Source organism: Heterocephalus glaber, unplaced genomic scaffold (genome assembly GCF_053883595.1).
Source record: "Heterocephalus glaber isolate CG9 unplaced genomic scaffold, H.glaber_assembly_v1.0 deba00001504, whole genome shotgun sequence".
Taxonomy (NCBI): Eukaryota; Metazoa; Chordata; class Mammalia; order Rodentia; family Bathyergidae; genus Heterocephalus; species Heterocephalus glaber.
In genome coordinates, this window is record NW_028258324.1 from 74,047,572 (window position 1) to 74,057,170 (window position 9,599).

General features: G+C 41.1%; 1 long non-coding RNA gene across 1 annotated transcript in view; it reads right to left on the minus strand.

Annotated features, from left to right (window-relative positions):
• LOC147825463 (uncharacterized) overlaps positions 1 to 9,599 on the minus strand; it is a 74,548-nt gene that overhangs the window by 63,155 nt on the left and 1,794 nt on the right. The window lies entirely within an intron of this gene.

Consider the following 9,599-nt stretch of genomic DNA (forward strand, 5'->3'; position numbering starts at 1 on the left):
AGATCAATTCAACAATATCAGAAATCAACATACAAAGACATCCCAAGATTACATATATAAATGTCCCAAGTATATTCGAAATATCACGAAGACAAACATTAAAAAGTCAACATACATCAACATATTTATCAATAGCAATTTCCAATAACACAGAGGAAGGATTCTCAATGAAATCATGGGACAGTACAATTACTAGGGTACCAGTTTATATAACAAACATAAGTACACTCAATGAAACATTATTTAAAAATAACACGCACTTAGAGACACAACTCACAGATGCAAGAGGGCAACAGAAATTCAACATCACCATAAATAACAAACAGATATCACATGGCTTAGTTTGGTTTAATCGCACATATACAGGAAAACCAAAAAGAAGCTTCTCAATAACATCTTGGTGGTTTAACATAACCAATCAAAACCCCTTATTTAATATGACATGGAATATGAAACATGGACACAATTTCCAAGTAAGCAATTTGACACCATGGAATTATAATGATACAATTAATTTCCCAATACCATTAGATATAAATACAAAATTGCATAATATAACATTTACTAATACTCAAACCAACATAACTTCGTGGTATGAAGGATGGACAAACAATTATACATTCCCACAAATCGCTTTAAATAACATACACATACCAGGACTTATTAGCAGATCAGATGTTGAAAATTTTACTATACCACAATACTCATTAGATGAATGGTCACACAAGAATTTACATTGGTGGAGAACATGGAAATGGAAGCTAAGGGCATAAACAAAATTAACCACAACAGCCTACCATATATATTCTCCATGATATTACCACATCCAATAACAAAGAAATGGTCAAGAGGAGACTTCATAGCGCACAGACCACTACTAAATGCAACAATAACGACAATGCTAGATCAAGAGAATTGGGATAACATATACCACTTTCCAATAAATAGAAAAAGATGTGGTAACAACCAACACTCCAATCAACCATGTATGATGAATAGAGGAGATCTAGAAAATGGAAGAAGATTTCTCACAGCACATTATATAACAGGATACATAATACCCCCAACAAATATAACACCTATGGTTAAAGAAGCACCATGGTCAGTTCCAGATCAGACTACCCCAGTTTGTCTCATATTATCATCACAAATTCAACTTTTGGAAATACATCTAAACTTACAGGACATAATTACTAAACAATGTGAAAATGATTTCACACACCCACTTTACACATATACTACTGGACAACAAAACTTAAGAAGAAAACCATTGCAAATTGCAGCAGGACTATTGTTTGTAGCAGGAGCAGCAGTAGGAGCACTTATTGCATCAGCCGCAGTAAGAGAACAAGCTACAAAAATTGAACAAATACAACATTTAACCCAAGATCAAGCACAAGCAATACACGCCATATCTGAAAACTTAGGAGTATTGCAAACAGTAACACAACATATAACAGAAAAACAAGGATTGATAATAGAACAACTTAAAAGACAACATAACGAAACAAGCACTCTAAGAAATACCCTAATATCATCAACACAATCAATATATGAAACTTTAAAATTCAACAAACATACAAGACTATAGTGTAAGACCGAGGGCCTTACCAAACGCTCCAAGGAGCTGACTGCAGCCAAGAACACCTGGGAAGGAACACACCAGACAAGTTGGAAAATAAAACAGACCTTTATTAGTCTGGCCAGACGGCACTCCCAAAGCAAAGTAGCTAAGAGAGGCAACTGGCTCAGAGTCCGAGGCTGTTCTTATAGGGGGTAGAGGGGGAAGTTAACATATAGAATTGAAGAAAAGGGACAAAGGTTAGTGGTCGACTGTCATGTATTGATGGTCAGCAGACATTTGCAGCTTGTTCTATAGATTGTGGTGTCCAGAACATCAGTTCCAGGCAAACAAGGAGTTGAGTAGTTTACTTTGGGACTTTAGGTCTGTTACAGATTTTATCTAGTGTCCCAAAACTAACAAGCATCTTTATCCATTAACTCACATTTAATCACAATGGAGCTGGAGAAAAGGAACAAAGGTTATGCAGTCCCACAATTGGATCCAATTTATAGGGATTTGGACATTTTATTCACAACAGGACAAGGAACAGAAACTTCATTTTATAAAACAATACTAAACCCAAATAGAGATTCACTATGTACATCAGGAATTTGCGCCATAAATGTTATTCAAATAAGCCTCCTGGATGCAATGGAAGCATACAATGCTATCAACATACCTAAAAGATATAATGATGAATGGGTAATCTCCATAGAGCAACATATATGGGCATCAATTAATGAAACATATATAACAATACCAATATCCCAAACATTTAGATTTGGAAACACATATGTATACCCACACAACAAGGTATATGAACCAATAGAATCAGATGTAGCACTTACCAAGGTACTTCACAAACTACAGGACCTAGGTAACTACCAACATTTGGTATGTACTCCAACAATGGCTAATCTCACCATCAATAATTACAACACAACAAGCCAAAAAGATGCTATATTTAATCATACTCTATATCCAGGATGTTTCATTGTACACAATGCATCAATCATAACACTTACAACTTGCAACCCAAGAAATCTATCTCATATATTACAATTGGAATCATCAACAATAATATGGATACAACAAAAATATCCAGGCATGGACGCATTTTCATTCTCATGGGACACTGAATTACAAAACATCCAAACAATAATCAATAAAGCTAAACAGCTGATGGAAATATCAGACTTCAACTCCAAACAGTTAGAGAGTCTACATGAACAAACAACCAAAGAATTAAATACTTCAAAAGAAATTCATAAGAAAGTCCAACAAATAGTAGCTTTGATAGATAAAGGCTTAACTCTCCCAAAAGGCACACTGACCAACTCAGGACCCTGTACAGTATGGAGTATGATCAAAAGGATACTCACATTTAATACAATATGTTATCCAAATTGGGACCCATTTTATTGGATTAAGCATATCTTTAAAATCATGTTAGCAATTATATTTGCTGTTATAATGATAAAATTTTTAACCATTATCTGTAAGTTTTGTTTCAAGAAATCTTTTTCAGAAAACTACAAAGATGTCCTCAGACAACAACTCCAGTACCCTCGTGAGATGGGACGCCTACTGGAGCAGACAGAGATGTAACAAGAAATCTAAAAAAGAAGAACCATGGTTCATCAGATCAATATCATATGAATCAGAAAGAAGATTTTGTGGAGAAAAACATATGGAACGCTTTGTGAGAATGACATTTACTGAAACCTACACACCAATAGATCTGTTATTCAGATGCTTTGGATTTGAATATTTAATGGCACATCATTGTAAATTCTGTACAACACCCTCCTTATTATTCACAGGTACTGATGATAACTCACAGGATTTTATATACTTCCTATTCCACGCCATATACCATCCATTGGTATGCCATAAACTACACCAATATGATGTTGAGATAACACAGAGAACAGTCTATTAATAACACAATACATGTCACTATATTATAACTATTCACTAACATGGATACATGCTACCCTAATAAATAGACCACAGTTCATACATGCACTAGTATGCATGCAATGTGCCCAAACACAATCACCACCAGTATCACTACAAGATATATGTGTAAGAATTATTACTAAAGATGCAATACTAGAAATGATATACCAATATTCTGCATGGCATAATTGGAAATGGATAATGAAAACCAAGTGAAGCCAGGCATTAACCAGATTTTTCTGTGAATCTTGTAACCACCTCTGATTGAGATGCTTACAGATTCAGGGGATGGAATGTGGAGAACACCTTGAAATAAGATGGAATTGTAGTGTGAGACCTAACTAACTCCATCTTGGAATAAGACAGTAAAGTGCCCTTGACATAAATTCCACTTCACTGAAGTCAACTATTCCCCTAGTCTCCTTTGTGCCCATAAAGTAATGATAAAATGTCCTTGCTGTGAGACAACAGATAAAAAAAGGACACAGCTCCTAACTCAATCCTCTGTCTGCCCAGAAAACAGATGCTCCCGGGCCCATTATCTATAGAACATTCTGTCAATGTGCTGATTGTTCCTTTTTCCCATAAAATCTACATGTAGCCACCCCTCAACGCCCCCCCCATGTACACCCCATACTTGCTAAATATCAACCAATCATGTAACTGCTAAATGGAAAATCCCCAAACTTTGCTGTAGCCACAATAAAAACCCTGCTGATTTGAAATCGGGGCTCTCAATCCTGATCCACTGTGTCGGTGACGGTTGAGTGCCCCTGCTCGAGCTTGAATAAACGACCCTTGTGTGTTTACATCGGAATTGGCTCCTTGGTGGTCTTTGGGGACTTCGCGATCTGGACACAACATTTGGGGGCTCATCCGGGATCCCCAAGACCCTCAGCATCCCTGTACCGGAGGGTCGACACCGGCTGGTGAGTGTTTCTGTGTCTGTAAAGTCTGGGGCCCATTTTCTGGGAAGGTCGGCAAACGGTCTAGGCGGACGCACTGTGAGGGCCGCCTACCCGGGATCCTGGAAGACCTTCCGGATCCTTCTGGAGGGGACAGAGTGCCCGGTGAGTACGAGTCTGTGAGACTCCTAGGGGGACGGTGCGGGTTGCTCCCGCGGTATGGCATGAGGCCGTCGTCCCATTTCCTGTACTGCCTCCAATCGGGTGGAGGATGGTTTTGTCTTGCTTTTTGCTTTACTGTTGTGTTTTTTTGTCTGTTTATTGTGTTGACTTGGACTGAGACGATGGGACAGACTGTGACTACCCCCCTTTCCTTGTTAACAGGTCGTTTTGGGGAAGTTAGAAAGTGAGAGCATAATTTGAGTTTAGAAGTTAAGAAGGGAAAGTTAATCACCCTTTGCAGGTCAGAATGGCCAACCTTTAAGGTAAACTGGCCACCAGAGGGTACATTTGACCTAGAAACAGTCAAAAGAGTTAGAGAAATTGTTTTCCGCCCCCGAATGGGACACCCTGACCAGGAACCATACATCGTTACCTGGGAAGACCTGGTGCAGAACCCTCCCTCTTGGATCAAGCCCTTTTTGCCTCCACAGAAGCAGCTGCCTGCGGCAGTCCTAGCGGTGCACGAGAGAACCACCAGAGGAGACTACCGGAGAGGACAAACTGAAACCAAACCCACGGCGCCGCTTTACCCAGTTCTCCAAGGAGAAACTGATGAAGATCTCCTCTTTCCCCCTCCCTACCACCCACACCCCGCTCCTCCACTCCCTCCACCCCTGGCGGAGGTGGAGGAAAGAGCCCCAGTGGCAGCCTGGGAGGAAGTGCCTGCCCCAGCGGGCGTAGCTAGAGGGGATGGCCCCGCCCAAAACACCTGTAATGGCCCCGCCACCCCCGGTCGGCAGATTCCACCGTCCTCCCATTGAGGGCAGCTGGACCCCCTGATGAGCATGGCAATCAGCCTCTCCAGTATTGGCCCTTTGCCACTATGCCAAGTTTTCTGACAATCCCAGGGATCTAATCCAACTGTTGAAAACTGTTTTGTTCACCCACCAGCCCACTCGGGATGACTGTCAACAGCTTCTCCAGATCCTGTTCACGACGGAGGAGCATAAAAGGATTCAGAACGAGGCCAGGAAATTGGTTCCTGGGGACAATAACCAACCCACTACCAACTTCGATACTATTAACCTTTCCTTCCCATTGCCCCAGCCCGACTGGGACTTCAACACAGCAAAAGGTAAGGAGAGACTCCGGGTCTATCGCCAGACTCTGTTGGGAGGTCTCAAGGTGGCTACTTGTAAGTGCACCAATTTGGCCAAGGTAGGGGATGTACAACAGGGACCAAATGAAAGCCCTGCAGCCTTCCTAAAAAGAATTCAGGAAGCCTTCTGTAGGTATACTCCTATAGATCCAAAAGCAATTGAGACAAAGGCAGCTGTAGTAATGCATTTCGTCAACCAGGTGGTGCCAGATATTAGGAGAAAGTTACAGAAAGTAGACAGACTGGGAGAGAAGAGTATTCAGGACATAGTGGCAGAAACAAGAGAGAGACTGCAGAGGAAAGACAGACAAAGGCTGATGATCGGCAAACTAGGAACCTAGCTCGGATCCTTCTTGCCACCACTACGGGAGAGCCAAAGGAACGTGAATGTTGACTGAGAAATATTGTGGCAAAAGGACAAGGTAAGGGGGAACGTAGGGATCACCCCCGATTAGGAAAGAACCAGTGGGCTTATTGCAAAGAAAAAGGCTACTGGGCCAGAGAATGCCCTAAGAAGCTGAAAAGCTGCCCCAAGGCCCCCATGCCTGAGGATGATCGCTGCCGTAGCCTTGATGGTCAAAGATGCTGATAAGTTGACCTTGGGCCAGGAATTACATGTGACCACCCCCCATGCCATTGAAGGGGGTCTAAAACAGCCTCCAGATAGATGGCTCAACAATGCCTGCCTAACCCACTATCAGGGCCTGCTCTTAAACCCAACCCAAGTTGTCTTCCAGACCCCGGCTGCTCTAAACCCAGCTATGCTACTGCCTGATCCGGACTTGGGAGCCCCGCTACATGACTGTGCTGACATCCTGGCTCAGGTACATGGGACGTGAGAAGATCTGAGAGATAAACCGTGGCCAGATGCTGAAGATACCTGGTACACTGATGGGAGCAGTTTCGTTCAGGATGACCAAAGGTATGCCGGGGTGGCTGTGGTCACTGAGACTGAGGTTGTTTGGGCTGAACCCCTGCCCACTGGAATGTCAGCACAGCGAGCAGAGCTTATAACATTAACCAAGGCACTGACTCTGGGAAAGGGCCAAAAGCTAAATATTTACACAGACAGCAGGTATGCTTTTGCCACCGCTCACATACATGGGGCCATTTACAGAGAAAGAGGACTGTTAACAGCTAAAGAAAAGACTATTAAAAACAAAGAAAAAATTCTTGCCCTATTGACGGCCCTATGGCTGCCAAAGAAATTGGCTATTGTCCACTGTTCCGGGCACCAAAAGAGTGATACCCCAATTGGCCGAGAAAACAATTTGGCTGACCAGACAGCTCAAAAAATAGCCCTGGAGACTGATCTGACACTAACCACTCAGCTTCCAGATCCAAAAAGTGCTGCCTTACCAGAAAAACCCCAGTATACTGAAGAAGACTTAAGATGGATGAAACAATTACCCATGCCCCAATGCCTCAATGGGTGATGAAAATCCTCTGGTTGTAAAGTCATCCTGCCTGAAACACTGGGAGAGCAAGTTCTCTCCAAAATACACTGAGCCACCCACATAGGCACCTGAAAGATGCAGGACCTCCTGAGACATGCAGAGATAAAGATTCGAGAAGCTAATTCCAAGATTGAGCATATTGTTGCCACCTGCAAAGCCTGCCAACTGACCAATGCTACCTCAAATAAGGCTAACCCTGGCAGCAGATTGAGAGGAGACCGACCTGGTGTATACTGGGAACTAGACTTTACTAAGGCAAGACCTAGATAATATAGTTACGGATACCTGCTAGTCTTTGTAGATACTTTTTCAAGATGGACAGAAGCTTTTCCTACCAAACATGAGACAGCATGGATTGTGGCCAAAAAGATGCTAGAAGACATCTTGCCAAGGTATGGTTTCCCCATAATGTTAGGGTCAGACAATGGACCCACCTTTGTTTCCAAGGTGAGTCAAAGTTTAGTGCAGGTACTGGGGGCAAACTGGAAATTACATTGTGCATACAGACCCCAGAGTTCAGGACAGATAAAAAAAAATAAACAGGACCTTAAAAGAGACCTTAACTAAATTAGCCTTAGAGACTGGCAATGGCTGGGTGACTTTCCTTCCCTATGCCCTCTATAGGGTATGCAATTCACCCTATAAGATGGGGCTAACCCCTTTTGAGATCATGTTTGGGATACCTCCTCCCATTATCCCTAACCTTCAATCTGCAGTACTTGCCGAATTTGATGATCAAACTCGGGTCCTTGTGCTTGCGCAGCAGGTGGAGAAACCACTGAGCTAAATCCCCGACCCTAACATTTATATTTTCAGTTTGATACAGGGCAAATCATGTTTCCATCATTTACAATTAACAATTCAGAATTTAAGTCAAGATTACTTTATTGCCATTGTGTTTGTAAAAATTGTTACCATGTAATGATAAGACAGACAGTAACAAAGATGAAGCCCTACGTTTAAATTATAAAATATATAAGATTATAGAATTCTTTAATGTTAGGCTTTTGTCTTTGAAGATTATTTAAATACATGTCCTTGTTCTTTTGTATTTTGCTAGTAATTTAAGAATCTTGGAAACATGCTAAATTTAGAATGTTTTATTTTCAACTTTAAATGTCTAGACTACCAAGATAGCTACGTATGAAAGATGTTTGTAATACAACAGCTAACACCAAGAGGTGCCTTCTGAAGCTAATGCTTGAAATAATTTTTAGTATTTTGATTCTACAGAGGTAATACATGATTGTGCCAAAGGTTAAAAGCTCTGCTAAAATTACAAATCATGTATTGTTGACATTTTGCAAAAAAAAGTGCACAAAGTTTGCATTATTGAATTAATATGCATTACTGCAGCTGACAGTTTGATTCATACCAAAACAGGATCTTTTACTAATTTAAATGCTGAGTCCTGGTTTTCAAAATCATAGTCACATGACAGACCTGGGTGGCTTCCTGGTCTTGTCTAGAGACAAGTAAATCTAAGGGCCAATTAAAAATTGTTTCCCATCTTGGGACTGTGTGAATAACAATTTATGCAGAAATTAAAAATACATGAAAAAAAACCTGGTTTAGTTCCAGCTTAAAATTAGACATTTATTACACTTTCTCTTTTGACATTAAAAAATATATTGTCCTTTAAAGCTACTGCTTTAAGAGTACAGTTTTGGTCAAATTTACTATAAATGCTGATTTTTCAGTTTATGCATTTAAAAGATCAAAGGGGATTGTATAAGTCTTTTATAGATTCAGAAAGCATAGATTATTCTATTGTAAAAAACTAAAGGTGCCTGGTGTGATGGTACACTTCTGTGATCCCGACAGTCTGGGAGGCTAAGGCAGGAAGATCACAAATTAAAACCCAGCTGGGAAACATAGTGACTTGGCAAGACCCTGTCTCAAAAACTAGAGGGGACAGCCAGGCTAACCCTACAATCTGTGACTAGACGTAGAATTTGTGTTGGCAGTGTCCTGGCCACTCACCAGCACCTTTACAACCGAACGTATCAGTCTAGTCCAAAAAAGTACCTTGTACCCCCTTCTGATGGATAGTGGGCTTGCTCCACTGGGCTCACCCCTTGTGCACATGAAAAAGTACTCGACCAGACTAGAGACTTTTATGTACTAGTACAATTGGTTCCTAGACTATTATACCATTCAAAAAAGATATTTTTAGTCACTTGATTAGGACTCCAGCTAGGGTCAAACAAAAACCTGTAACAGTCATCAGTTTAACAGTTCTCCTAGGTTTAGGATTAGCTGGGGCAGGAACAAGAGTCTCATCGTTAGTGTTGCAAAACAAACATTACAATGATTTGAGAACAGCCATAGATATAGACATTGAGAGACTAGAAAGCTCCATCTCCCACCTGCAAGAGTCACTAACCTCC